The sequence below is a fragment of the Pseudophryne corroboree genome, chromosome 1, assembly GCF_028390025.1.
Source record: "Pseudophryne corroboree isolate aPseCor3 chromosome 1, aPseCor3.hap2, whole genome shotgun sequence".
NCBI lineage: Eukaryota > Metazoa > Chordata > Amphibia > Anura > Myobatrachidae > Pseudophryne > Pseudophryne corroboree.
The window spans coordinates 843,498,398-843,525,624 of record NC_086444.1 but is presented as its reverse complement, the minus strand read 5'-3'; the positions used below and the strand labels follow the sequence as shown (position 1 = coordinate 843,525,624).

Sequence of the window (27,227 nt, the reverse complement as noted above, 5' to 3'; positions counted from 1 at the left end):
ATAGGAGGGTCGACCTTCTCTTACTTACAGGCTCAGCAATATGTCAGTAGAGTCTCTGGCTTCTTCCTGGTGGGGGATAAGGATAACCTCCTGGACAAATCATTAGCAATAGCCTCCTTGACAAGAGGAGCGATATCTACGAATTATAAATATCTTAGAAATGCTTTGGACCATGCTAACATGCGTACTGGCATTACCCAATGATTGGTACATTTCCCTTCTATGACAACTGAATGCCTATTGAAGCACTTAGAATACTCAATCAATACGTTTCCCATGGCTAATTTCTCAGAAATGTTTCTCAATATATTTCACCGCGCATATATATCTCCAGCTAGGGGGCATCAAATGGAAATTTTATGGAGTCCTCCATGTCTCAAATTCTCCCATGAGTCCGCAGACCTTTTCCATTGTTTCTGGACATGTCCATACATAAAACGATTCTGGCAACAGGTTGGCCATTTTACCATGGAGCACTTAGTTAATTTTGTCCCACTGACACCTGAATGGGCAATTTTCAGAATACTGCCGGTCAATTCTCGGAAGTTGTTATTAGCGGTGTCATGTGCTGCTCGTAAAACGATACTGCAATTGTGGACTCAAAATACTAGTCCCTCCCTTACACTCTTCAAAGAGAAACTCTTCTTTATATTTCACATGGACTGGCTGGAGGCCTGCTTGCAAAAGGAGTCTCGCGTCAGAAATTTTTTCAAATCATGGGAAACTTATATGGAGACTTTACTGACATCTCTAAAGGATTCACTAGTATTGCTTCCATGGAACGTTATGGTATGAAACACGGGTTGCATTGGAGGACCCTCCAATTCTTTGAGTAACCCTGCGTAATTGTTTTTGGCTTTCATAATTGATACATATGGAATGTGTTGTATAATGTTGAATATATTACGTAAATTGTCCTGTCTATGATACCGACACAGACTGTACTGTTCAAAAAATTGTACATATTGCAATTGATTCATATTCTTTGTATGTTTATTGAAGTTTCAATAAATGATATAAATTAAAAATAAAATAAAACAAGTAATGCAGGTGTATGTAAGAAGTGTGGAGGGTATGGTGCTTGTGTAGTCATGCACTTATATTTCTTCACTCACTCTCAGTTTCAGGCCATTACTCAGTTGCTAGATCCAGTGATCATTATCATTGGATCAATCGACTCAGACAACTTATTGTCACCTATTTGCGCATTTACATAAATTGATAACTTTCAGTTGTGCCCACCTGACAACCTGTCCTATGGATAATAACAATTCTCTATAAAAGGCACCAGGGTCTAATGGCCATCTGTCACATGGCCCTAGTTCCCGATCTATACTGGTGGCATGGGTCTAGTACCTGACTTATTCTGGTGCTCAGTGCCCAAATTATACTAGAGCCCACTAGACTGGCATCTGATGACTAATATCCTGGTGGCCTAATGTTAATAATATCATACACATGTCCCCCACTTAGGCCTAAACTGCTCTGGTCAGGCTCATCGGACATAGAGGGGTGCCCCCTGAACTGTTCTTTCCCCACAAAGGTCAGCATCACTCCACAGCTGGGCCTTGATTAGTGTAGTCTTTACCTGGGCAGCAAAAGACAAGTGTAATCTCTTTTGCAAGCCGTCTCTTTTGTTTTGCTTGAAATAAATGGCAGCACATCTCTGTTCCCATTTCTCTACTAAACTGAAGATTTCCTATTCTTGAAGCAGGAGAGAGGGGGTGGAGTAATGATATGAAGAGCTGTGATTTGAGTGTTGCTGCTGATGATTGCCAACACTTAGCAAGCCATGAATGTCAGTGGTATTTTAGAACTACTGACAGCTGATCAACTGTTCTTCAATTTTTGCAGATTCAAAACTACCACAGCCAAATACAAAAGTCTCTTTTGTGGGCACGACTCTGACTCCTATTCACCAGGGCACATCTCCAAGGGCATTGGTAAATCCTGTGCTGTCTGTGGGCACCTCCTTGGCTTACCGCTGTGATATTTTCTAGAATGCTCTGGGAAAACAGAGAACAACATTTTTTTACTGCTTCCTTGTAATTTTTTTTAGGAAATCATACACATAGACATGATCATCAAGTCATTCTTCTTGGAATTTTTATGCGTAGCACTGCTAAGAAACTTAATGAAAAGGAAAGTGTTCAAAGTTAGTTTTAATTGAGTTTTGAGTAGATTATGTTTTTTTGGGGGGGGGGAGATTAGAGGATCTCCACTTAACATCATGGTATTGCAAGTTGTGTGGCATCATACTCAGAAATTGCCTGCCTGCAACAACATGGCACGTGATTGCTTTGTGGGGTGCAGGTGCAATGATGTGGTGATCTGGGTGACAAGAGAATTAAGAATTTAATAATATATAAACCAGGTTAGAATCTCACGGTGGTACAGGGGAATTTTCAATCCTGTAGTATATACATACTGATCAGCCATAACATTAAACCCACTTGGCTAATATTGTGTAAGTTCCTCTGGTGTAATCAAAACAGCTCTGAACCATTGTGGCATGGACTCCGCAAGATCTCTAAAAGTATCCTGTGGTATTCAGCATCAAAATGTTAGCAGCAGATCCTTTAAGTCCTGTAAATTATGAGGTGGGGGTTCCATGGCTCATACATGTTTTTCCAGCACATTCCACAGATCCTTGATCAGATTGATGTAACCTTGAACTCTTTGTCATGTTCATTAAACAATTCCTGAACAATTTTTGCAGTGTGGAAGCTCGCATTACCCTTAATACTAGTTATTACCAGTTATTTATATAGTGCACACATATTCCGCAGCGCTTTTACAGAGAATATTTGTCCATTCATATCAGTCCCTGTCCCAATGGAGCTTACAATCTATATTCCCTACCACATGTACATACACACACATTCACACTAGGGTTAATTTTGTTGGGATCCAATTAATCTACCAGTATATTTTTGGATTGTGGGAGGAAACCCACGCAAGTATGGGAAGAATATACAAACTCCACACAGTTACTCAGGTAAATGACACATGCGCCTGGCTGTCCACGTGATGTAAACATTTTTTAATCCATATACAGTACATTATGGTGTGGAAATAAAAGTGTGGCACAATAAAGTATTTGTGGTAGAGGTCCCTACAAATTGCTTTACCCCCATATCTGTAAATCAAGCCCTTAGGCTTCTGCACCCTGCAAATCCTCCCAAAGCTCATTAATGTCACAAGGTTTCCCAGCTTGATAAACTAGGTCTCATGATAAGAAAATACACGGTTTACCCAAAGATTGCATACCTCCAATTGTTATGATTTTGATGGTACAGTCACGATTCTTGGATCATAAAATGGGCAGCGCTTATACAGATGCAGGAGGGGATTCGACAAGACCAAACACTTCAATAGAATGGAAACAGGAGAGAGGCTTACTTTTTCCTGAATTTGCCTTTATAAATGTTGGGAGGTATGAATATTGAATATATATATGCGATGTGGGAAATTATCCTGTGGCGGCTAAATCAAGTATCCTTTATGACATTGTGACTGATAAACTAGAAAAGTTGTTAAACCAACATTTCTGAGTCCATTTACAGTAAATCCATAAATATAGTGCAAATTAATAATAAACACTGTCCGTATTTTATAAGTTGACTTATAACATACAGTAGGTGTATGGTCTTTGGTTTATTTGATCATATTTTAGCTATTATTTTCAGTTACTTAGGATGTCAGTCCTTTTTGTGGTTCAAATAAATATAAATAATTCTTTGAAGGACTTAGCGGTTATTTGAAGTCCAACAGAACTTGTCTTGTGCCTTGGATATAAAGTCATTTTTTATTCATTATGGAGCTTTTTTGCCTAATTCAGATGAATATCTGCATGTGATTGAGCTTTCCAATGTTACAGATGGCAAGTTACAGATGGTGATAACATTTCCCACTGCTACTTAGATATTTCTTCTAAATATATAAAAGAGAGGTAAAGGGAAAAATAAATAAGGTGATAGAAAACAAAATATACAAAGGGAATAACTCGGGATATGTACTGTACTATACAATGGCCCTCATTCCGAGTTGTTCGCTCGCAAGCCGCTTTTCGCAGCAGTGCACACGCTAAGCCGCCGCCCTCTGGCAGTGTATCTTAGCTTAGCAGAATTGCGAACGAAAGAATCGCAATATTGCGAAAAGATTTTTCTGTGCAGTTTCTGAGTAGCTCGAGACTTACTCTTTCAGTGCGATCAGTTCAGTGCTTGTCGTTCCTGGTTTGACGTCACAAACACACCCAGCGTTCGCCCAGACACTCCCCCGTTTTTCCAGCCACTCCCGCGTTTTTCCCAGAAACGGCAGCGTTTTTTCACACACACCCATAAAACGGTCAGTTTCCGCCCAGAAACACCCACTTCCTGTCAATCACACTCCGATCACCAGAACGAAAGAAAAAACCTCGTAATGCCGTGAGTAAAATACCAAACTTCTTAGCAAATTTACTTGGCGCAGCCGCAGTGCGAACATTGCGCATGCGCAGTTAGCGGAAAATCGCTGCGATGCGAAAAAAAAATAACGAGCGAACAACTCGGAATGAGGGCCAATATTCGTTCCATTCCATAATATACTGTACTGTATGTTTATCAGTATCAATATAAAATATACATGTCACACTTATTCATTGAATGTTTTACAAGTAAAAGTTTTGAAATTTAATTGGCTAAATAGCTAATTAAAATGCCTTTTTAAAGGGCTATCTGCAACCATATAGAGTAACATTTAACAGCAGAATATAAAACATTGGATTAAATGTCCAATGCTCTTTCAAAGTACGCAAGTGTTCAACAAAAATATGCACCTCACGTAAAGTTAAAGTAAAAATGTACCAGGTAATTTTACAAGTACTGCAAATAACTTTTATTATTCATTTATTTGATTTATTATTAATTAGTTAACATTGTAACTCAATTGTAAATAGGCAGTTTTTTTTTCAAAAAAAATTATTGTTTCCATGGATCTTTGGGTTGCTTTTCAAACAAGAATATCTTGCTCTGGCTGCTGTACATTTACAAATTTAGCTCTGGGGGGGGAGAATTCAATTAGAAGCAGTAATTTTAACTACTTAACTGATGATTTGTTCCACACAAAACCGCTCAAAAAATTTACTTTTTTTAAAATTACTTAATACAATTTAAAAAGCGGGGAAGACGTGCCGATTAGGAGCTCCTGAGTTTCCAGCTCCCTTTAGCCTGCACATCTCTCCTTCTCCCATCCCTGCTGCCCTTTGCTCTCCCCTGACTGCGGGCTGCACATGGGGATTACTGTGTGAGGTCCACGGAATTGGGGAGCATCACTGTTTGCTCCCGTGGTTTGCGGCCCCCTCACAGTCTGCAGCCGGGGACTAAAGTTTGGAGTGGTCCCAGCCTGGACTTCCAGAAGCGGGAAGATCACACTGCAGCACTGCTGCCGGCTTTCATACCCATGCTGCTGACCCTTGGCAAGGTACCTGCGGCCCCCAGTGACTGTCTTGCCTCTAAAGCTGCTCACAAGCCGGGACAGCCTTGTATGGTGCTTCCCCTGAAGGGGAACTAGCAGCAGGTGGTGGCCATCTTAAGTCTCCTCACTGCAGTGTGCACATCAGAGTTGGTGATCAGGTCATAGGCAGGACCTGGACTGGTGTTTCCTCTGTGGTGCTGCTCATCATTGGTCCTCCTTATTATTACTAGTGGCTTGTGTGGATTATGTGCCTTCAGGCTCTAATACCCCATCACAAGGTGCAAGTTTGAGCCTTTCACTCCACTGTTCTGTGAGTACCCAGCCTGCTGGATATATTAAAGCTGCATATTTTTCTGTGTTCTCTCTGCCTTGCCCTGCACAGACTATTTTCATGTGCTAATATATGGTTATGCGCTTGATGTGATCCGTCCTCTCTATGCACCCTCCCAGGGTTACCATGTGTATATCATAAGTTTCTATTGGCACTGGCATACCTATGCACCTGCTGGAATCCTGATATCTTAATATCATATCCTCCTATATACCTGTCTTGTTATATTCCTTGTCTGGAAATGCTTCCTAAGAAAATTAAAGGATCACTCCCTCCACTGGTGTCCTATCCTAATCAAAAACCAGCCCAAGCCGCCTCACAATCCGCGGGAGGTCTTACCCCATCAGGTTGATCCAACTCCATGGCAGCAGGCGTGGCTCCTCCTTTAGCAGTTCCTGGAGTGGACCCCAATTCGACAGAACCTCTTACAGTAAAGACACTGTGCCAGGTCCTGGACCTTTAAATCTGAGCTCACTCAGGATCTCGCTGCTGTTATTCGTGAAGTTAAAGTGGAGCTAACTGCTATCAGGGATTGAATGGATCAGTTGGAATGTAAAATATTAAAATCCGGGGTATCACAGACTCAGTAGCTAACTTGGAATGACTGGATTATGCTATGTCTTTGTTCCATAAACTACTACTGAAGGTTGAGGACAAAGACCTACTTATTGACCAAATTCATCGGCTCCCTAGGCCCCAGTCAATCTCCTCCTCATACTCACGGGACACGCTTCTCCAAGTCCATTTCTACACCATTAAAGAACAATCCAAGCTGCAAGATCTGCTTCTGACTCTGTTGATCTTGGTGGTTTACAAATATTCCCGGACTTCTCTGCACTGACCATCTCTTAAATACAGAACTTTAGCCCCTCTAACGACAGCATTACGCTCTCAGGACATTAGATATCGATGGGGCTTTCCGGTGAAATTGTTGATCACTTACGAGAACTCCTCATATGTGATATCCAACTTGGACGTGGGTGTTAAGTTACTTGCTGACTGGGATATCCCTGTTAAACTACCTTCTACATCCAAGAAGCAGCCTTCACTTTCAATCGAGTGGTCAGCTACTTGATTATGTTTTACACTCATAGCCTAGTGTGGATTCTGTATGTTTTCTATTTTCAGATGTAACCTCTGTTGTACCAGCGTTATGCTTCAGATAAGTCAGTCTATTTGTTACGACTATGTATGCTTTTTAGTTCCTTTAGTTACTATACCAGTAACCGTGTGCATTTACATGTTCTCTTTCCCTGATATACCCCTCTACTTGAATATTTACAGTGGAAGGTTGGGGTAAAGGTTATATTTGATATTGTGTCTATTGACTGGTTTTACCCTCACAGCAGTTCTAGGCTAGGGTATATTTCTGTACTTAACATGTATGTATATATATATTTTTTGGTACCCCAGGGGGTGATGCTATCGCCACTTCCTCCTTCTTTCTACTGCACCCCTTTCCCTGCGGTAGTCATGCAGTCCCGATATACTGGGCTCTTTTTTTTTTTTTTCCCTTGTCCTATCCTTTCCTTCTCTGTGTTTTGTCCACTTTGTTTATATGGGATGTTAATTGATATCACCCTTTTCTCTTTGGTATGGTACGAGTTTTCTCATTAAACGTTAAAGGATTAAATTCCCATCATAAACGTAGGCTAGCCCTAACTTCTTTTCATAAGCATAGGGCCAATATAGTTGCATTACAGGAAACCCATTTTTCAGCATTGGGCCCCCTTGCTCTGAAAGATCAGAGATACCCAGTTGGCTTTTTTGCAAATGGCCCTTTTAAATGCAATGGAGTGGCTATCCTCTTCCGGATCTCAGTCTCTTTTGCATTAAAATCCCAAACATCAGCTAAGAATAGCCATTATCTTATATGAACTGGTGAACTGGAGGGTATCCCGGTCACCATAGTCTCTCTTTATGCCTCGAATTCTAACCAAGTCCCCTTCTTGCAAAAGTTTGCTCTGCTATAACGAAGGTCCGTCATGGTGCTCTGATTGTTTTGAGCGATTTTAATTTAATGGTGGATCCAAAATTGGATAGATCTAGCCAACCTGCTACACAGTCTGCCAAATCACGAAGTGGCTCCTCTTTAGCCTTTCGTAATTTGTTGGCTCAGTATGATCTACTGTATATGATCTATGGAGAGTTCAGAATTTCTCAACTGTCCACGATTCTTACTCTCATGTAGATATTACAGTGTATTTTGTGTGATTAATGGATACTACAACACTCAGACCAGGTGGATATTTTACCTATATCATGGTCTGACAATGCTCCGCTCCTATGGTCATAGAATGTCTCCCACTAATTTGCTCCCCAGAGACTGTGGTGCTTATCTTCCCACCTTCTTAAAGACCCTATTTCGAAGAAGGCAATTACTGAATGTGTTTTAACTTATTTAGCTACCAATTCTCTATCAGATACCTCCATTTCAACCTTCTGGTATGCCCTTAAGGCAGTAGTGTGGGGCTCTGTAATCCAGGCTGGGTCCAGACTAAAAAGACAGGCATTACAACAACAAAACAATTTGGAAGCTAAACTTAAAGAAGTTGAGGATAAAAATAAATTGCACCCCTCTAGATCCCTTTGCACGGAACTGGCCGATATTAGAAGCAAATTGCAGAAACTCCTCATGAGGTGAACCCAAATTGCGTTAAATAGGTTGAGACAGAAATGTTATTTATCTGGTAACAGGTCGGGTAGGATGCTGGCCCGTAAACTTTGAGTCCTCCAGGCTAGGAACAGGGTTAAACATTTAATTTCCCTTCAAGGCACTAAGGTGGCTAATCTTCAGATCCCCCCACCTTTCAGCCCACTCTGGATACTATTAATTCCTTTTTAACTGATGTAAAACTTCCCTCACTTACTGAGGAACAATTAGTGTTGTTAAACACTTCGTGGTCCCCTCAAGAAGTGGAACGGGTGATTAAGTCACTTCCACATGGCAAAGCTTTAGGACCAGATGGCTTTATTAATGGGTTTTATATTTCTCTTACTGACCATCTTTCCTCCACCCTGTCATTAGTATTTAAAGAAGTGTCTTGTCTTGGGCATTTTCCGAAAGAAATACTGGCAGCCCTGTTAATCACATTGCCCAAACCGGGAAAAAACCCAGCACACTGCCAGAACTATAAGCCTATTGCACTCCTGAACGGAGATGTTAAATTGTACACCAAACTCATTGCTACCTGTTTGAATGCTTTTTTTACCATTATTGATTCATAGTTGGCTTTGTGCCCTTCAGACAGGCGTCAGATAACACCCGCAGAGTGTTCAATTTAATTGATACAATTAATTGTAGTACTGGCCTTCAGCTGCTCTCTTTAGATGCGGAAAAAGCATTTGACAGGCTCAATTGGTTATACATGCGATTGGTCCTGGAGAAATTTGGATTTAGTGGTCAAATTTTGTCTTCAGTATTAGCTTTATACAGCTTCCCCTCTGCCCGGGTTTTCAGCAACAGGTTTCTTTCAGATGCTTTCCTGATTACGAATGGTATCAGACAGGGATGCCCTCTGTCGCCCCTGAATTTTACCCTTGACATTGAACCCCTTGTGCAAAAATTCGGATGACTTGGGAATTCCCAGGGATTCAGGTTGGTATTAGTAGACATAAATTATGTCTATTTGCGGACAATGTCCTTATATTTGTTACAAACCCACTGTCCTCCCTTCCCTGTCTACTTGATATATTAACAAACTATAGTGAAGCTTCCTATTACAAGATGAATACAACTAAAACTGATGCTCTTCCCATCAATATTCTAGCCTTGATACTTTCTGTTCTTCAGTCCAATATCCATACAATTGGCATTCAGCTTCGCTTCAATATCTTGGGATTCATATTCCTCTTTCCACCCTTTCTGTTTTTGAAGTTAATTTACCTCCCCTGCTTGATAGCTTGCACGTCTTGACTGCGTCTTGGCTTTCTTATGAGATTTTATGGTTGGGCCAATTGGCAACTTTTAAAATGACTCTCCTTCTGAAACTCATGTATTTATACCGAACAATATCCTTTTATTTTCCTAAAAAGTATTTAGATAAGTGCCGTACTATAATATTGCGCTATGTGTGGAAGGCTAAACCACCTAGCTTGCTCAGTCTCAGGCTAAACCCCCTAGCTTGCCGCGCGGCCACTCCTGATTGGCTGCCGGTCCATGGCAGATTTGAAATAGTAGCGTCACGGTCATACGAGACGCAGTGCCTCTGACCACAGCCTCCTCCTCCTTGCCCCTCACTTACTGAGGAACAATTAGTGTTGTTAAACACTTCGTGGTCCCCTCAAGAAGTGGAACGGGTGATTAAATAACTTCCACATGGCAAAGCTTTAGGGCCAGATGGCTTTATTAACGAGTTTTATATTTCTCTTACTGACCATCTTTCCTCCACCCTGTCATTAGTGTTTAACGAAGTGTCTTCTCGTGGGGCTTTTCCGAAAGAAATACTGGCAGCCCTGTTAATCACATTGCCCAAACCGGGTAAAAACCCAGCACACTGCCAGAACTATAAGCCTATTGCGCTCCTGAACGGAGATGTTAAATTGTACACCAAACTCATTGCTACCTGTTTGAATGCTTTTTTACCATTATTGATTCATAGTTGGCATTGTGCCCTTCAGACAGGCGTCAGATAACACTGCGTAGAGTGTTCAATTTAATTGATACAATTAATTCTAGTACTGGCCTTCAGCTGCTCTCTTTAGATGCGGGAAAAGCTTTCGACAGGCTCAATTGGTTATACATGGGATTGGTCCTGGAGAAATTTGGATTTAGTGGTCAAATTTTGTCTTCAGTATTAGCTTTTTACAGCTTCCCCTCTGCCCGGGTTTTCAGCAACGGGTTTCTTTCAGACGCTTTCCCGATTACGAATGGTACCAAACAGGGATGGCCTCTGTCGCCCTTGATTTTTTACCCTGGACATTGAACCCCTTGCTGCAAAAATTCAGATGACTTGGGAATTCCCAGGGATTCAGGTTGGTAATAGTACACATAAATTATGTCTATTTGCGGACAATGTCCTTTTATTTGTTACAATCCCACTGTCCTCCCTTCCCTGTCTACTTGATATATTAAAAAACTATAGTGAAGCTTCCTATTACAAGATGAATACAACTAAAACTGATGCTCTTCCCATCAATATTCTAGCCTTGATTCTTTCTGTTCTTCAGTCCAATATCCATACAATTGGCATTCAGCTTCGCTTCAATATCTTGGGATTCATATTCCTCCTTCCACCCTTTCTGTTTTTGAAGTTAATTTACCTCCCCTGCTTGATAGCTTGCACGTCTTGACTGCGTCTTGGCTTTCTTATGAGATTTTATGGTTGGGCCGATTGGCAGCTTTTAAAATGACTCTCCTTCTGAAACTCATGTATTTATACCGAACAATACCCTTTTCTTTTCCTAAAAAGTATTCAGATAAGTGTCGTACTATAATATTGCACTATGTGTGGAAGGCTAAACCCCCTAGCTTGCTCAGTCTCAGGCTAAACCCCGTAGCTTGCCGCGCAGCCACTCCTGATTGGCTGCCGGTCCACGGCAGATTTGAAATAGTAGCGCCACGGTCATACGAGACGCAGTGCCTCTGACCACAGCCTCCTCCTTCTTGCACCGCCGCCGCCCTCTGCCTCCTCCTCTGCTACACCGCCGCCACCCTCAGTCCTTCTCTGCACCTCCGCCTCCTCCGGACTATGCCGACCACAGCCTCCTCATCCACCGCACCGCAGACCACAGCATCCTCAACACCGTCGCTGCTAAATAGGTAATCATACCCTGCTGCCTTTCTCTCTCCCTAGCCCCTACTGTATGCCCTTGCTTTCCCTCTCTCTGTCACTCTCCATGTCCCTATGTCCCTGCTGTCACTTTCCTTGTCCCTCTGTCAATCTCCCTATGTCCCTGCTGTCGTTTTCTCTGTCCCTCTATCACCCTCCCTGACCCTATGTCCCTGTTGTCACTTTCCCTGTCCCTCTGTCAGTCTCCCTGTCCCTATGTCCCTGCTGTCACTTTCCGTGTCCCTCTGTCACTCTCCCTGTCCCTATGTCTCTGCTGTCACTTTCCCTGTCCCTCTGTCACTCTCTCTGTCCCTGCTGTCACTTTCCCTGTCCCTCTGTCACTCTCCCTGTCCCTATGTCCCTGCTGTCACTTTCCCTATTTCGCTGCTGTCACTTTCCCTGATTTTTGTTTCATTCCATGTGGCATAATGTGAATTTCGGCTCATACAGTGTGCTATAATGTGAATTTCGGCTCATATTGTGTGCTATAATATGATTTTCGGCTCATACTGTTTGCTCTAATGTTAATTTTGGCTTATTCTGTGTGCTATAATGTGAATTTTGGCTCATACCGTGTGCTATAATGTGATTTTCGGCTCATACCGTTTGCTCTAATGTGAATTTTGGCTTATTCGGTGGGCTATAATGTGAATTTTGGCTCATTATGTTTGCTATTATGTGAATTTTGGCTCATACCGTGTGCTATAATGTGAATTTCGGCTCATGCCGTATGCTATAATGTGAATTTTGGCTCATTCTGTGTGCTATAATGTGAATTTTGGCTCATACCGTGTGCTATAATGTGAATTTTGTCTCATACCGTGTGCTATAATGTGAATTTAGGCTCATTCTGTGTGCTATAATGTGAGTATTGGCTCATGTGTGCTATAATGTGAATTTTGGCTCATTCTTTGTGCTATAATGTGAATTTTGGTTTATACCGTGTGCTATAATGTGAATTTCGGCTCATTCTGTGTGGTATAATGTGAATTTCAGCTCATACCGTGTGCTATAATGTGAATTTTGGCTAATTCTGTATGCTATAATATGAAGTTCGGCTCACTCTGTGTGCTCTAATGTGAATTTCAGCTCATTTTGTGTGCTATAATGTGAATTTCGGCTCATTCTGTGTGGTGTAATGTGAATTTCGGCTCATTCTGTGTGGTATAAAGCACCAGTACTAGATAGTATACGGGGTCTTACTATTGTGGTGCTTAATGTGTATGGGGTCCTACTATTGTGGTATTTAATGTGTATAAGGGGTATATGATGTGGTAGACTACCCTGAGTGGCCACACCCCCTTTTCTGGAGTGAGGCTCGTGCATGATTGCAACCTTCACTTTTCCATACCCCCACTTCATAATTTAAATTTCGACCACTGTATGTGTGTGTATATATATATATATATATATATATATATACAATGTGGGTGTCTGTAGTGTCGGAAACACTGTCCACTGTCCCCATTACCACAGAAGCAGGCGGCACTCCACGGATTTTTGTAACAAGTGAAACTTTATGTGACAGACAGCATGAGAGTCCAACGTTTCAACACCGCGGCGGGTGTTTTTGTCAAGGACACATGGTGAAGCAAACAGAGTGAGCATCGTTCTTACCTTAAATACCTTGCACACATCAGCGCAGACGGGTGCGGAGGGCGGGAGAATCTCCGGCGGCTCCAGCGTCCGGCGGCTCAAAATGACGTCACCGTTGCTAGGCTACCGGGAAACATCACCACCCGGCGCATACCGCTGCTGCACTGTAATGCAAAGGAATAAAAGTGAAACAAAAGTGAAACATCAATAAGAGGAAACAAAATAAAGTTTCCAATACAGTGTAAGTGATAGATTAAGAATAGCTGTGACACTATGTGACCGGGAAACAATGTAAGCATATTAAAGTAAATATTAGCATATTCCAGTAGATATTGGCATGCATACAAGTAAAAATAATGCACTTTTACCTATGAAGCATGGTGATGAATAACTCGGGAGCATAATACTGATGTAAATGGTAATGGGGACAGTGGACAGTGTTTCCCGACACTACAGACACCCACATTGTGTATTCCTTCAAGGAGGTCACTCCGGTCATTATAAATTTATTTGAGTGCCAACTGTACCAATCGTATATATATATATATATATATATATATATATGAAAAAAATAAGAATTTACTTACCGATAATTCTATTTCTCGTAGTCCGTAGTGGATGCTGGGGACTCCGTCAGGACCATGGGGTTTAGCGGCTCCGCAGGAGACAGGGCACAATAATAAAAGCTTTAGGATCAGGTGGTGTGCACTGGCTCCTCCCCCTATGACCCTCCTCCAAGCCTCAGTTAGGATACTGTGCCCGGACGAGCGTGCATAATAAGGAAGGATATTGAATCCCGGGTAAGACTCATACCAGCCACACCAATCACACCGTACAACCTGTGATCTGAACCCAGTTAACAGTATGATAACAACGAAGGAGCCTCTGAAAAGATGGCTCACAACAAGAATAACCCGATTTTTGTAACAATAACTATGTACAAGTATTGCAGACAATCCGCACTTGGGATGGGCGCCCAGCATCCACTACGGACTACGAGAAATAGAATTATCGGTAAGTAAATTCTTATTTTCTCTAACGTCCTAAGTGGATGCTGGGGACTCCGTCAGGACCATGGGGATTATACCAAAGCTCCCAAACGGGCGGGAGAGTGCGGATGACTCTGCAGCACCGAATGAGAGAACTCCAGGTCCTCCTCAGTCAGGGTGTGCCCCTGACCAAGTAGCAGCTCGGCAAAGTTGTAAAGCCGAGACCCCTCGGGCAGCCGCCCAAGATGAGCCCACTTCCTTGTGGAATGGGCTTTTACTGATTTTGGCTGTCGCAAGCCTGCCACAGAATGTGCAAGCTGAATTGTACTACAAATCCAGCGAGCAATCGTCTGCTTAGAAGCAGGAACACCCATCTTGTTGGGTGCATACAGGCTAAACAGCGAGTCAGATTTTCTGACTCCAGTCGTCCTGGAAACATATATTTTCAGGGCCCTGACAACGTCAAGTAACTTGGAGTCCTCCAAGTCCCTAGTAGCCGCAGGTACCACAATAGGTTGGTTCATGTGAAAAACAGAAAACACCTTAAGGAGAAATTGAGGACGAGTCCTCAATTCTGCCCTGTCAGAATGAAAAATTAAGTAAGGGCTTTTATATGATAAAGCCGCCCATTCTGACACACGCCTGGCTGAAGCCAGGGCTAATAGAATCTTCACCTTCCATGTGAAATATTTTAATTCCCCAGTGGTGAGTGGATCAAACCAATGTGACTTTAGGAAACTCAAAACAACATTGAGATCCCAAGGTGCCACTCAGGGCACAAAAGGAGGCTGTATATGCAGTACCCCTTTTACAAACGTCTGAACTTCAGGCACTGAAGCCAGTTCTTTCTGGAAGAAATTTGACAGGGTCGAAATTTGAACCTTAATGGACCCTAATTTTAGGCCCATAGACAGTCCTGTTTTCAGGAAATGTAGGAAACGACCCAGTTGGAATTCCTCTGTAGGGACCTTCTTGGCCTCACACCACGCAACATATTTTCGCCAAATGCGGTGAAAATGTTTTGCGGTTACATCCTTCCTGGCTTCGACCAGGGTAGGGATGACTTCATCTGGAATGCCCTTTCAGGATCCGGCGTTCAACTGCCATGCCGTCAAACGCAGCCGCGGTAAGTCTTGGAACAGACAAGGCCCCTGCTGGAGCAGGTCCTTTCTTAAAGGTAGAGGCCACGGTTCTTCCGTGAGCATCTCTTGAAGTTCCGGGTACCAAGTCCTTCTTGACCCATCCGGAACCACGAGTATCGTTCTTACTCATCTCCTTCTTATGATTCTCAGTACTTTTGGTATGAGATGCATAGGAGGGAACACATACCCTGACTGGTACACCCACAGTGTTACCAGAGCGTCCACCGCTATTGCCTGAGGGTCCCTTGACCTGGCGCAATATTTGTCTAGTTTTTTGTTCAGGCGGGACGCCATCATGTCCACCTTTGGTTTTTCCCAACGGTTTACAATCATGTGGAAGACTTCCCGCTGAAGTCCCCACTCTCCCGGGTGGAGGTTATGCCTGCTGAGGAAGTTTGCTTCCCAGTTTTCCACTCCCGGAATTAACACTGCTGAGAGTGTTATCACATGATTTTTCGCCCAGCGAAGAATCCTTGCAGTTTCTGCCATTTCCCTCCTGCTTCATGTGCCGCCCTGTCTGTTTACGTGGGCGACTGCCGTGATGTTGTCCCACTGGATCAATACCGGCTGACCTTGAAGCAGAGGTCTTGCTAAGCTTAGAGCCTTGTAAATTGCCCTTAGCTACAGTATATTTATGTGGAGAGAAGTCTCCAGACTTGATCACACTCCCTGGAAATTTTTTCCTTGTGTGACTGCTCCCCAGCCACTCAGGCTGGCATCCGTGGTCACCAGGACCCAGTCCTGAATGTCGAATCTGCGGCCCTAGATGAGCACTCTGCAGCCACCGCAGAAGAAAACACCCTTGTCCTTGGAGACAGGGTTATCCGCTGATGCATCTGAAGATGCGATCCGGACCATTTTCCCAGCAGATTCCACTGAAAGGTTCTTGCGTGAAATCTACCGAATGGGATCGCTTTGTAAGAAACCACCATTTTTCACAGGACCTTTGTGCAATGATGCACTGATACTTTTCCCGGTTTTAGGAGGTTCCTGACTAGCTCGGATAACTCCCTGGTCTTCTTCTCCGGGAGAAAACATCCTTTTCTGGACTGTGTCCAGAATCATTCCTAGGAACATTAGACGTGTCGTCGGAAAAAGCTGCGATTTTGGAATATTTAGAATCCACTCGTGCTGTCGTAGAACTACTTGAGATAGTGCTACTCCGACCGCCAACTGTTCTCTGGACCTTGCCCTTATCAGGAAAGCGTCCATATTTCTTTTAGGAAGAATCATCATTTCGGCCATTACCATGGTAAAGACCCGGGGTGCCGTGGACAATCCAAACGGCAGCGTCTGAACTGATAGTGACAGTTCTGTACCACGAACCTGAGATACCCTTGGTGAGAAGGGCAAAATTTGGACATGTAGGTAAGCGTCCCTGATATCCAGTGACACCATATCGTCCTGGTTCGCTATCACTGCTCTGAGTGACTCCATCTTGATTTGAACCCTTGTATGTAATTGTTCAAATCTTTTAGATCTCACCGAGCCGTTTGGCTTCAGTACCACAATATAGTGTGGAATAATACCCCTTCCCTTGTTGTAGGAGGGGTACTTTGATTATCACCTGCTGGGAATACAGCCTGTGAATTTTTTTCCAATACTGCCTCCCTGTCGGAGGGAGACGTTGGTAAAGCAGACTTCAGGAACTTGTGAGGGGAAGACGTCTCGAATTTCCAATGTACACCTGGGATACTACGTGTAGGATCCAGGAGTCCACTTGCGAGTGAGCCCACTGCGTGCTGAAACTCTTGAGATGACCCCCCACCGCACCTGAGTCCGCTTGTATGGCCCCAGCGTCATGCTGCGGACTTGGCAGAAGCTGTGGAGGACTTCTGTTCCTGGGAATGGGCTGCCTGCTGCAGTCTTCTTCCCTTTCCTCTAACCCTGGGCAGATATGACTGGCCTTTTGCCCGCCTGCCTTTATGGGTACGAAAGGACTGAGACTGAAAAGACTGTGTCCTTTTCTGCTGAGATGTGACTTGGGGTAACAAAAGTGGATTTTCCAGCTGTTGCCATGGCCACCAGGTCCGATGGACCGCCCCTTTATACGGCAATACTTCCATGTGCCGTCTGGAATCTGCATCACCTGACCACTGTCGTGTCTATAAACATCGTCTGGCAGATATGGACATCACATCTACTCTTGATGCCAGAATGCAAATATCCCTCTGCGCATCTCGCATATATAGAAATGCATCCTTAAAATGCTCTATAGTCAATAAAATATTGTTCCTGTCAAGGGTATCAATATTTTCAGTCAGGAAATCCGACCAAGCCCCCCCAGCGCTGCACATCCAGGCTGAGGCGATTGCTGGTCGTAGTATAACACCAGTATGTGTGTATATACTTTTTAGGATATTTTTCAGCTTCCTATCAGCTGGCTCTTTGAGGGCGGCCGTATCTGGAGACGATAACGCCACTTGTTTTTATAAGCGTGTGAGCGCCTTATCCACCCTAAGGTGTGTTTCCCAACTCGCCCTCACTTCTGGCGGGAAAGGGTATACCTCCAATAATTTTCTATCGGAGGAAACCCACGTATCATCACACACTTTAATTTATCTGATTCAGGAAAAACTACAAGTAGATTATTCCCACCCTACATAATACCCTTATTTGTGGTACTTGTAGTATCAGAAATATGTAACACCTCCTTCATTGCCCTTAACATGTAACGTGTGGCCCTAAAGGAAAATATGTTTGTTTCTTCACCGTCGACACTGAAGTCAGTGTCCGTGTCTGTGTCTGTGTCGACCAACTGAGGTAAATGGGCGTTTTTACAAGCCCCTGACGGTGTCTGAGACGCCTGGACAGGTACTAATTTGTTTGCCGGCCGTCTCATGTCGTCAACCGACCTTGCATCGTGTTGACATTATCACGTAATTCCTAAATAAGCCATCCATTCCGGTGTCGACTCCCTAGAGAGTGACATCACCAATACAGGCAATTTGCTCCGCCTCCTCACCAACATCGTCCTCCTACATGTCGACACACACGTACCGACACACAGCACACACACAGGGAATGCTCTGATAGAGGACAGGACCCCACTAGCCCTTTGGGGAGACAGAGGGAGAGTTTGCCAGCACACACCAAAAACGCTATAATTATACAGGGACAACCCCTTATACAAGTGTTTTCCCTTATAGCATTTTCACATATGTAATCATATCGCCAAATAAGTGCCCCCCCTCTCTGTTTTAACCCTGTTTCTGTAGTGCAGTGCAGGGGAGAGCCTGGGAGCCTTCCTCACAGCAGAGCTGAGCAGGAAAATGGCGCCGTGTGCTGAGGAGAATAGGCCCCGCCCCCTAAAACGGCGGGCTCTTCTCCCGGAGTTTGTGAGATCTGGCAGGGGTTAAATACATCCATATAGCCTCAAGGGCTATATGTGATGTATTTTAGCCATAAAAAAGGTATAATACATTGCTGCCCAGGGCGCCCCCCCCAGCGCCCTGCACCCTCAGTGACCGCTGGTATGAAGTGTGCTGATAACAATGGCGCACAGCTGCAGTGCTGTGCGCTACCTTATGAAGACTGAAAGTCTTCTGCCGCCTGTTTCTGGACCTCTGGACCTCTTCAACTTCGGCATCTGCAAGGGGGGTCGGCGGCACGGCTCCGGGACGAACCCCAGGGTGAGACCTGTGTTCCGACTCCCTCTGGAGCTAATGGTGTCCAGTAGCCTAAGAAGCAAATCCATCCTGCACGCAGGTGAGTTTACTTCTCTCCCCTAAGTCCCTCGTAGCAGTGAGCCTGTTGCCAGCAGGACTCACTGAAAATAAAAAACCTAACTTAAACTTTTATTCTAAGCAGCTCAGGAGAGCCACCTAGATTGCACCCTTCTCGGCCGGGCACAAAAATCTAACTGAGGCTTGGAGGAGGGTCATAGGGGGAGGAGCCAGTGCACACCACCTGATCCTAAAGCTTTTATTATTGTGCCCTGTCTCCTGCGGAGCCGCTAAACCCCATGGTCCTGACGGAGTCCCCAGCATCCACTTAGGACGTTAGAGAAAGAGATAGTACAGCGCCACTTGTGAGGTGAAATCTCAGTAAGACTATGTAAATGAATAATATGATTACAATAAAAAACTAAAAGCCCACGTAACCTTATCAAATGGTGTCAGCCAAACCCTAAAAATACAACAATGGTATAGTATTGTTAAAAGGTATAAGAAATGGGGAGATAGGGGTACCGGCGACAAGTGTGGCTAAAAACTGTGGTTTAATATGCTTAAAATTAAAAGTCAAAAAATGTTATAAAATTATAAAAACAAGTTTTAATATATATGAGAGTAAAAACAGGTTCAAAAATAGTTTAAAATACAAAAGATTTTTTTTTTCCATATAAAAGACCATATGAAAAATAAAAGGATAGGAACTCAGACTTAACTTGAAATCAGTGGGTGGTCAGTACGGGCCTGTAATATGTCCCTCCAATGCCCGGCATGAGTGTATGTATATATATATATATATATATATATATATATGTACGCACATAGTTACTCGCACCTTACCTACAGTATATCAAATATAGGTGGGCGCCAGTCCCTTACTTTGCCAGGAGTGCTCAAACCCCTCTCTCTGCACATGTTATATCTGCCCCCCCTGCAGTGCACATGGTTTTGCCCAACTGCTAAAAAATTTCCTGCTGCGATCAACTTGGAATTACCCCCATGGTGCACATCGTCTAGTGTGTACCCAGCTTTACTCTCATTGCACATGCTACACCTGCCCCACCTGCAGTGCAGCATTGTTTTTTCCCAGTTGCAAAGTTACCTGCTCTTTTATGCTTTGCTCCAAACTCTGAATCAGCCTCACAATTTGTCATCCTAAGTTCGCAGCAATCAGCCAAAGTCATGATCCTTAGCGCTGGAACGCATTTGGGGTGTGGGACAAGCCATTTTTTTAAGTTTTATTATTGTATTTTCAACTGTGCCAGTATTCACATCAACTTACCGGCATGTTTACAGTTACAACACCCACTCTGGGCGGGATTTACTAATACTGATTGCGGGCCATCGCCTGTCATTGCAACAATGCTAATCGCATACTGTATATTCATGGACCGCAGACTTTTTCCTTTTTTTACTTTACAGCAGCTGATCCCTCCCTTGTCCCTTTTGTACCATTCCCTTCTCCTTCCCTTTCTACTGCCTGCTTTGTATTTTTTCTTTTTCCTCTTCTTAGTTACTGTTAAGCCCCATACACACTGGGTGATACACTTGACGATATGAACAATAACAATCTTTTTTAAAAGATCTATTGTTCATATCGTGTAGTGTGTATGCCTAAATGATGGTCACACCCACGGGTCGTTCTCGTTCAAGCATTATCTACTGAACATGCAGCTCATTTTTGACTATGGGGGTCATTCCGAGTTGATCGCTCGCTAGCTACTTTTTGCAGCCATACGAACGCATAGTCGCCGCCCACTGGGGAGTGTATATTTGCTGTGCAAGGGTGTGATCGCATGTGCAGCCAAGCGGTACAAAAGTAGTTTGTGCAGTTTCTGAGTAGCTCAGAACTTACTCAGCCGCTGCGATCACTTAAGCCAGTACGGTCCCGGAATTGACGTCAGACACCCGCCCTGCAAGCTCCTTGACACACCTGCGTTTTTCCAAACACTCCCAGAAAACTGTCAGTTGACACCCATAAACGCCTTCTTCCTGTCAATCTCCTTGCGAACGGCTGTGCGACTGGATTCTTTGTTAAATCCATCGCACAGCAATGATCCGCTTTGTACCCGTACGACATACCTGCGCATTGCGGTGCATACGCATGCACAGTAATGACCTGATCACTGTGCTGTGAAAAACGGCAGCTTGCGATCAGGTTGGAATTACTCCCTATGTCGTTGAGCTGCTTGTTCGGTGAATGCGAGGGATGATGTTACTGAACAATGGCCCTCATTCCGAGTTGATCGGTCGCAAGGCGAATTTAGCAGAGTTACACATGCTAAGCCTACGCCTACTGGGAGTGTATCTTAGCATCCTAAAATTGCGACCGATGTATTCGCATTATTGCGATCACAAACTACTTAGCAGTTTTAGAGTAGCTCCACGCTTACTCTGCCTGTGCGATCAGTTCAGTGCTTGTCGTTCCTGGATTGACGTCAGAAACACACCCAGCGTTCGCTCAGACACTCCCCCGTTTCTCCGGCCACTCCTGCGTTTTTTCCGGAAACGGTAGCGTTTTCATCCACATGCCCCTAAAACGCCGTGTTTCCGCCCAGTAACACCCATTTCCTGTCAATCACACTATGATCGCCGGAGCGAAGAAAATGCCGTGAGTAAAAATACTATCTTCATAGCAAAGTTACTTGGCGCAGTCGCAGTGCGACTATTGCGCATGCGCACTAAGCGATATTTCACTGCGATGCGATGAAAAATAACGAGCGATCAACTCGGAATGAGGGCCAATATCATTTGTCGATATAGTTCAGTGTATATGCACTAGCAATCTCCCCTAATTAGCAATCATATATTGCTGATTGCTAACTGGGGGAAGTCACCCAGTGTGTACAGGGCTTTAGGAGGTCATTCCAACCTGAACGCACGCTGCCGTTTTTTGCAGCGATGGAATCAGGTCTGAAATGCGCCTGCACATGGGTCACAATGAGAAGGTGCATCGCTCCCTGGAGATGGCCGTCACCAGGGAGTGACAGGACTAACTAAGAAAGCGATCGCACCCGCGACCGCAAGAAAATTGACAGGAAGAGGCCTGCTGGAGGCGTTAACTGACCGTTTTCAGGGAGTGTCCATCCGTATGCAGGCGTGCCCAACCGTTTCCAGGGAGGAATCCTGACGTCAGCTCCGTCCTGGATGATCGCAGCGGGTGAGTAAGTCCTGAGCTGTGCAGAAACTATTCAAACTTTTGTTTGTGCAGCTCACTGCTCAAGCGATCGCAGCCCTGCACAGCGATTCCCCCCTTCCCTGTAGGCGGCGACTACCTGATTGCAGCAGTGCTAAAAGTAGCCTGCTAGCGATCAGGTCAGAATGAGGGGCATAGTCTTTGTAAGAATAATTAAGAAAAGTAAGTTAGTAGCCGAAGTACCCGGCGTTGCCTGGGTTTAAGGTTTTCAGGCCCAAACGTATGAAGCCTTAAAAAGTGATAAAGTGAAGGCTGATAAAGTACCAGCCAATCAACTCCTGAGTGTCATTTTTCAAGTAAATCCTGTAACATGGCAGTTAGGAAGCTGATTGCTGGTACTTTATCACTCTTTATCAGGCTCCACTCTATAATTTTTTAAGGCTTAATACATTTGGGCCCTCGTTATCAATGAGTTGGATGTAACTGTCCACATTTTAAAAATAATTATCAGCTTAGCAGCTCTTCCAACACACCCATGAGGTGGCTGCCCAGTGTCGTTTTTTTTTGGGGTGTCGCCATTAGCCCTAATCCCCGGTTAAAAAAAAAAATGACCTAAAAAAAAAAAATGTGAAAAAAGAAACACTGTAAAAGTGTAAAGATTATTTGGATGGTGTGGCCAAGGCTGGGGGAACCCTCGTGTCGGTCAGATACCTGGCTGGAAAGCCGGCAGACCAGTCTGGGGTGGGACAAAATCATACACAAAAAATGAGATAGACAGCTGAAGAGACCAAGAGGGTTGTTACGCAGACTACTCGGTATCTGGGTTATCAGGTGGGACCAGGTGACGCACATGGAGCTACAGGGATTGAAACACAGGCAGACGCCCCTCCTGGGGCTATAGGACTTGATACTAAGACAGACGACCCTCCTGGGGCTACAAGACTTGATACTGAGACAGACGCCTCTTCTAGGGCTACAGGGCTAGAGACTTAGATACTCCACCTGGAGCTACAAGACTTCACATGGTGACAGATGCCTCTTCTGAGGCTATGGCCTTTGAAACCCCTCCTGGGGTTATGGCCTTCGAGACCCCTCCTGGGGTTATGGCCTTCAAGACCTTTGCTGAGGCTGTGGCCTTTGGAACTTCCGGTGAGGCTGTGTTTCTTGAGTCCCCTCCTAGGGAAGCAGCTTCTGAGCTCCCTTCCAGGACTATGCCTATCAAGTCCCCTCCTGAGGTAACGGCTTCAAGAACCAATCCTGGAATTGTGCCCCTTGAGTGCCCTCCTGGGAATTTGGCATTAGCGACCCATCCTGGGCTTGGCAGCTCAGGCACCCCTCCTGGGGTTTTGCCACTGGGGACCCATCCTGGGCTTTTGCCACTCAAGACCCCTCCTGGGGTTTTGCCACACAAGACCCCTCCTGGGGTTTTGCCACTCAAGACCACTCCTGGGGTTTTGACACTCGAGACCCCTCCTGGGGTTTTGACACTCGAGACCCCTCCTGGGGTTGGCAGCTCAGGCACCCATTCTGGGGTTTTTCGACTTGAGACCCCTCCTGGGGTTTTGACACTCAAGACCACTTCTGGGGTTTGCAGCTCAGGCACTCCTCCTGGGGTTTTGCCACTCGAGACCCCTCCTGGGTTTTGCCACTCGACACCCCTCCTGGGATTTTTCCACTCGAGACCCCTCCTGGTGTTTTTCCACTCAAGACCTCTCCTGGGGTTTTTCCACTCGAGACCCCTCCAGGGGTTTTGACACTCGAGACCTCTCCTGGGCTTTTTCCACTAGAAACCCCTCCTGGGGTTTTTCCACTTGAGATCTCTCCTGAGATTTTGCCACTCGAGACACCTCCTTGGGTTTTGCCACTTGAGACTTCTCAGGAATGAGCCACAGCGGTGGCTCATGGGAAGTGTATAGACAAAGCAGAACTCAAAGAAGAAATTGAAGGGGGTAGAGAAGGAATAAAAAAGAAAGTAAGAGAAAAGCAAACCACACAGTATTCAAACGCTGCAGTCAAAAAGCACTGTACTTTCCTGTCCAACGATCTCAGAAGCAAGAGACCTCCCAGCTCCAGGAACGGAGATACTGTATAAATCATCTAAAAAAAGATTTATCTGTCTCGTCCCTCCTTGTTGCCATTCACGTTGTTTTATATGCTACCTTGACCTGTAGATTAGTAGCTGTTGGGATCTTTCATAGAGACTGACAGAATGTGTTGAAGTCAAAGCACTGTGCATGGCACAGGGGGCAAGCGATGTTAATCTGAAGCCATTGAGCCAAGCATGGAGCGTGGAAAACATGGAGGCAGGATGGAATTGCTACTTTCTCTCGAATCTCAAACTGTGAGCAACAGGTGGTACAGGTCTCTCCGGCTTCTTCCTCTCCAGCAGTGCAGCAGTCCAACAGAGGATGGTCTTCCTGATGGTGCCCTTTCTGAGGTTGATCTTGCTGATGCTGGTCTTGCTGAGGTCAGTCTTTGTGAGGTTGCCCTTGTTGATGGTCTGAGACGTCCTGATCTCAGCCACGTCCCAATGATGTTCTGATTTGGACCCGGTCCAATCAGCTGGGCTAATTCGCTCCGACTCATTGCAGCTGCTGATGTAGTTCACAGTTAAAAGTAAGTGCACAAAAGTAAAAAAAAATAAAAAATCACACACACACACACACACACACACACACACACACACACACACACACACACACACACACACACACACACACACACACACACAGCACAGATCTGATTGTGCGCTCTGATTCGATCATATGGACATATAAATACATAAATATGTCCATAAATTGGTCTATGAGCAATTTTTATAATTTTATATACATTTGATTATCAGTCTGTTTTAATGAATAAATTTATATATCATTAGCATCAGTTGTATTAGCGCTGTAATTCACTTTTATTGTTTTCTTTTGTTCCGGAGATTGACTTTCTCCATTTATAGCGGCTAGGAAAAACCACTCATTTTGGCGCCTGTTTATTATATACTTGATATATAATTTTTTGCATCTACACAGAGTACTTACTAGTTCGCTCTTCCAGAGGCTTTTCTCACCTGTCCGCAGCAGCTTCAACTGAGTAAATGCCAGTGATATTGCCGTGTGCTGCGGTTTTATACCATGGAGAATTCAAATGTTGCATGCGGGCGGCAGTTGGTGGTGGCAGTTGGTGATGGCTGTGCATCAGCTCTCTGCCCTATACCCCGCACCATCATCTCCCCACTGATATTACACAGTGACACATGTGGGAAATTACATGTTAGTGCTGACGAGTTATTTCACCAAGTGGTTTGGGGCATTTACTGCACCCATCTCAGTTCTGCTGCTGGGCCCAGTGAGCTCAACTGTTATTGCTGCTGCCATCAATTGGTGATCTCTGTGGTGACAGCTGCCAAACATTATACTATCTATTTGTCTATCTATACACATAATACAAGGAAATTATTGCATACTCCCAAATATCTTAAAAGTGGGTTCTTAGTAATGTATGTTGTATAAAGTAATCTGTCACAGAAATAACCAGCACACCACAATGCAAGTGAAATACATTCTTGCGCTTGCATTGTGGTATGCTGGTTCTGTGACCACAGAGACCTATCTATCTATCTATCTATCTATCTATCTATCTATCTATCTATCTATCTATCTATCTATCCATCCATCCTGTGGGTGTATATATATAATGTACAGATATAGATATATATGTACAGATGTGTCCTAAAACATCTTGCCTCGATACACCACGCAGCAGGAGGTGCCTGCCGTGAGTAAGCTGTCAGGTCCCGTGTAACTCCATTAGCGTTGGGCATATTTGTTTGCTGAAAATACATCTTATTGGCATCGCTGTGTGGATAAGATGCACAAGCAGACTCTGCTGAGTAAAATTATATGGGCATGACTATGTTCTGTGTGTGACCACGCCTGTATTTGCATACAGTATCCTGATGGTGTTGCATGTGATCCGATGCTTCATCCCTGTATCACACATGCATGCGGGATGGGTCTACGTATACCAGATGCCTCCTGCTGCATTATCATATCTGAGCTTCACTGCTGTTTCCAAGTAAGCAGCAGCAAAGCTCACTCCAACCACATCTGAATCAGGCCCCTAGTCATGCAATGCTCATTATGTCTGTGGTGTATATATGATGTGGGTGATGATCTTTGAGTTGCTTTGGTTTCTGTATCAGGGAGGTGCAGTCAGGGATGCAGTGCCTCCCCTGTCATAATGATTAAAATAATACAAAGAAGCTATTTATGACACAGATTATGTGTTGTAGATTTCTACTTTGTATTTTTCTAATCATATTTGCTGAGAAAACACAGCCAAACATGAATGGGAGGCAGCGAAAGTGCTGCCTCCCACTGATAATAGAAAGCTAGCTAAGGCTGGGGGCGGGAAGGGGGTGGAGTCAAGCCGCAGGCTGGAAAACACCATTGAAAAAAGTGGGGAGAAGCGGCACTAGCTCATCTGCCTCTCAGTGACAGGGGTGTGCCTTCAGCCCACATCAAGGCACGCCCCTGTCAGGGAAGCAGACGTGATTGGATAGCGGATGTAGCACTGAGCTGTGACTGTAACCGGCTGTCACAGTGCTGATCCCCGGTTCTCTCCCTCCCCAGGTGCTGACTTAGTGACTTGCTGTGGGCGGCAGAGGGGGAGACTCTGGTCCCATGCACCCGGCTGCATTCTTAGCATTGGCTTAGCAATGTTTGTATGAGACGTGTGGACCTGTGTAACACAGGGTTGCTGCTATTGGTGGTGTGTAATGGCTATAGATAATTCTGTGTGCTACACTCCTGCACTGTGGCTGGCTGAGCAGACTGACTAATATATATGCGGAATACCTGTATAGTGTCACCGCCCCCTGCCATTGTGGAAAGCGGGCTAGCAGCACAGCGCAAGTCCCCGGGTGCAGGAGGAGGCTGTGTGTGTAAGAGGGGTGTGTGGCAGCAACCAGTGTGACAGGAGAGAGGAGGGTGCTCACACACTGGCCCCTCCTCACAGTCACCCGAGTATCACAGTAACAAGCGTACTAGCTGGAAGCAACAGAGATCCCCTGGCTCTGTGCACCGCTATTTCCGGCGATATACATCTCACAATAATAAATACATCTGCAAACTACCTGCAG

At 44.6% G+C, this 27,227-nt stretch overlaps 1 long non-coding RNA gene across 1 annotated transcript; it reads right to left on the bottom strand.

Annotated features, from left to right (window-relative positions):
* Window positions 1–971: 971 nt before the first annotated feature.
* LOC134953539 (uncharacterized) lies at window positions 972–25,309 on the bottom strand. The gene is made up of 2 exons (XR_010185666.1): window positions 25,126–25,309; window positions 972–2,006 (listed from the first exon to the last, which is right to left on the bottom strand). It is a non-coding gene; the product is annotated as an uncharacterized LOC134953539 (long non-coding RNA).
* Window positions 25,310–27,227: the final 1,918 nt, after the last annotated feature.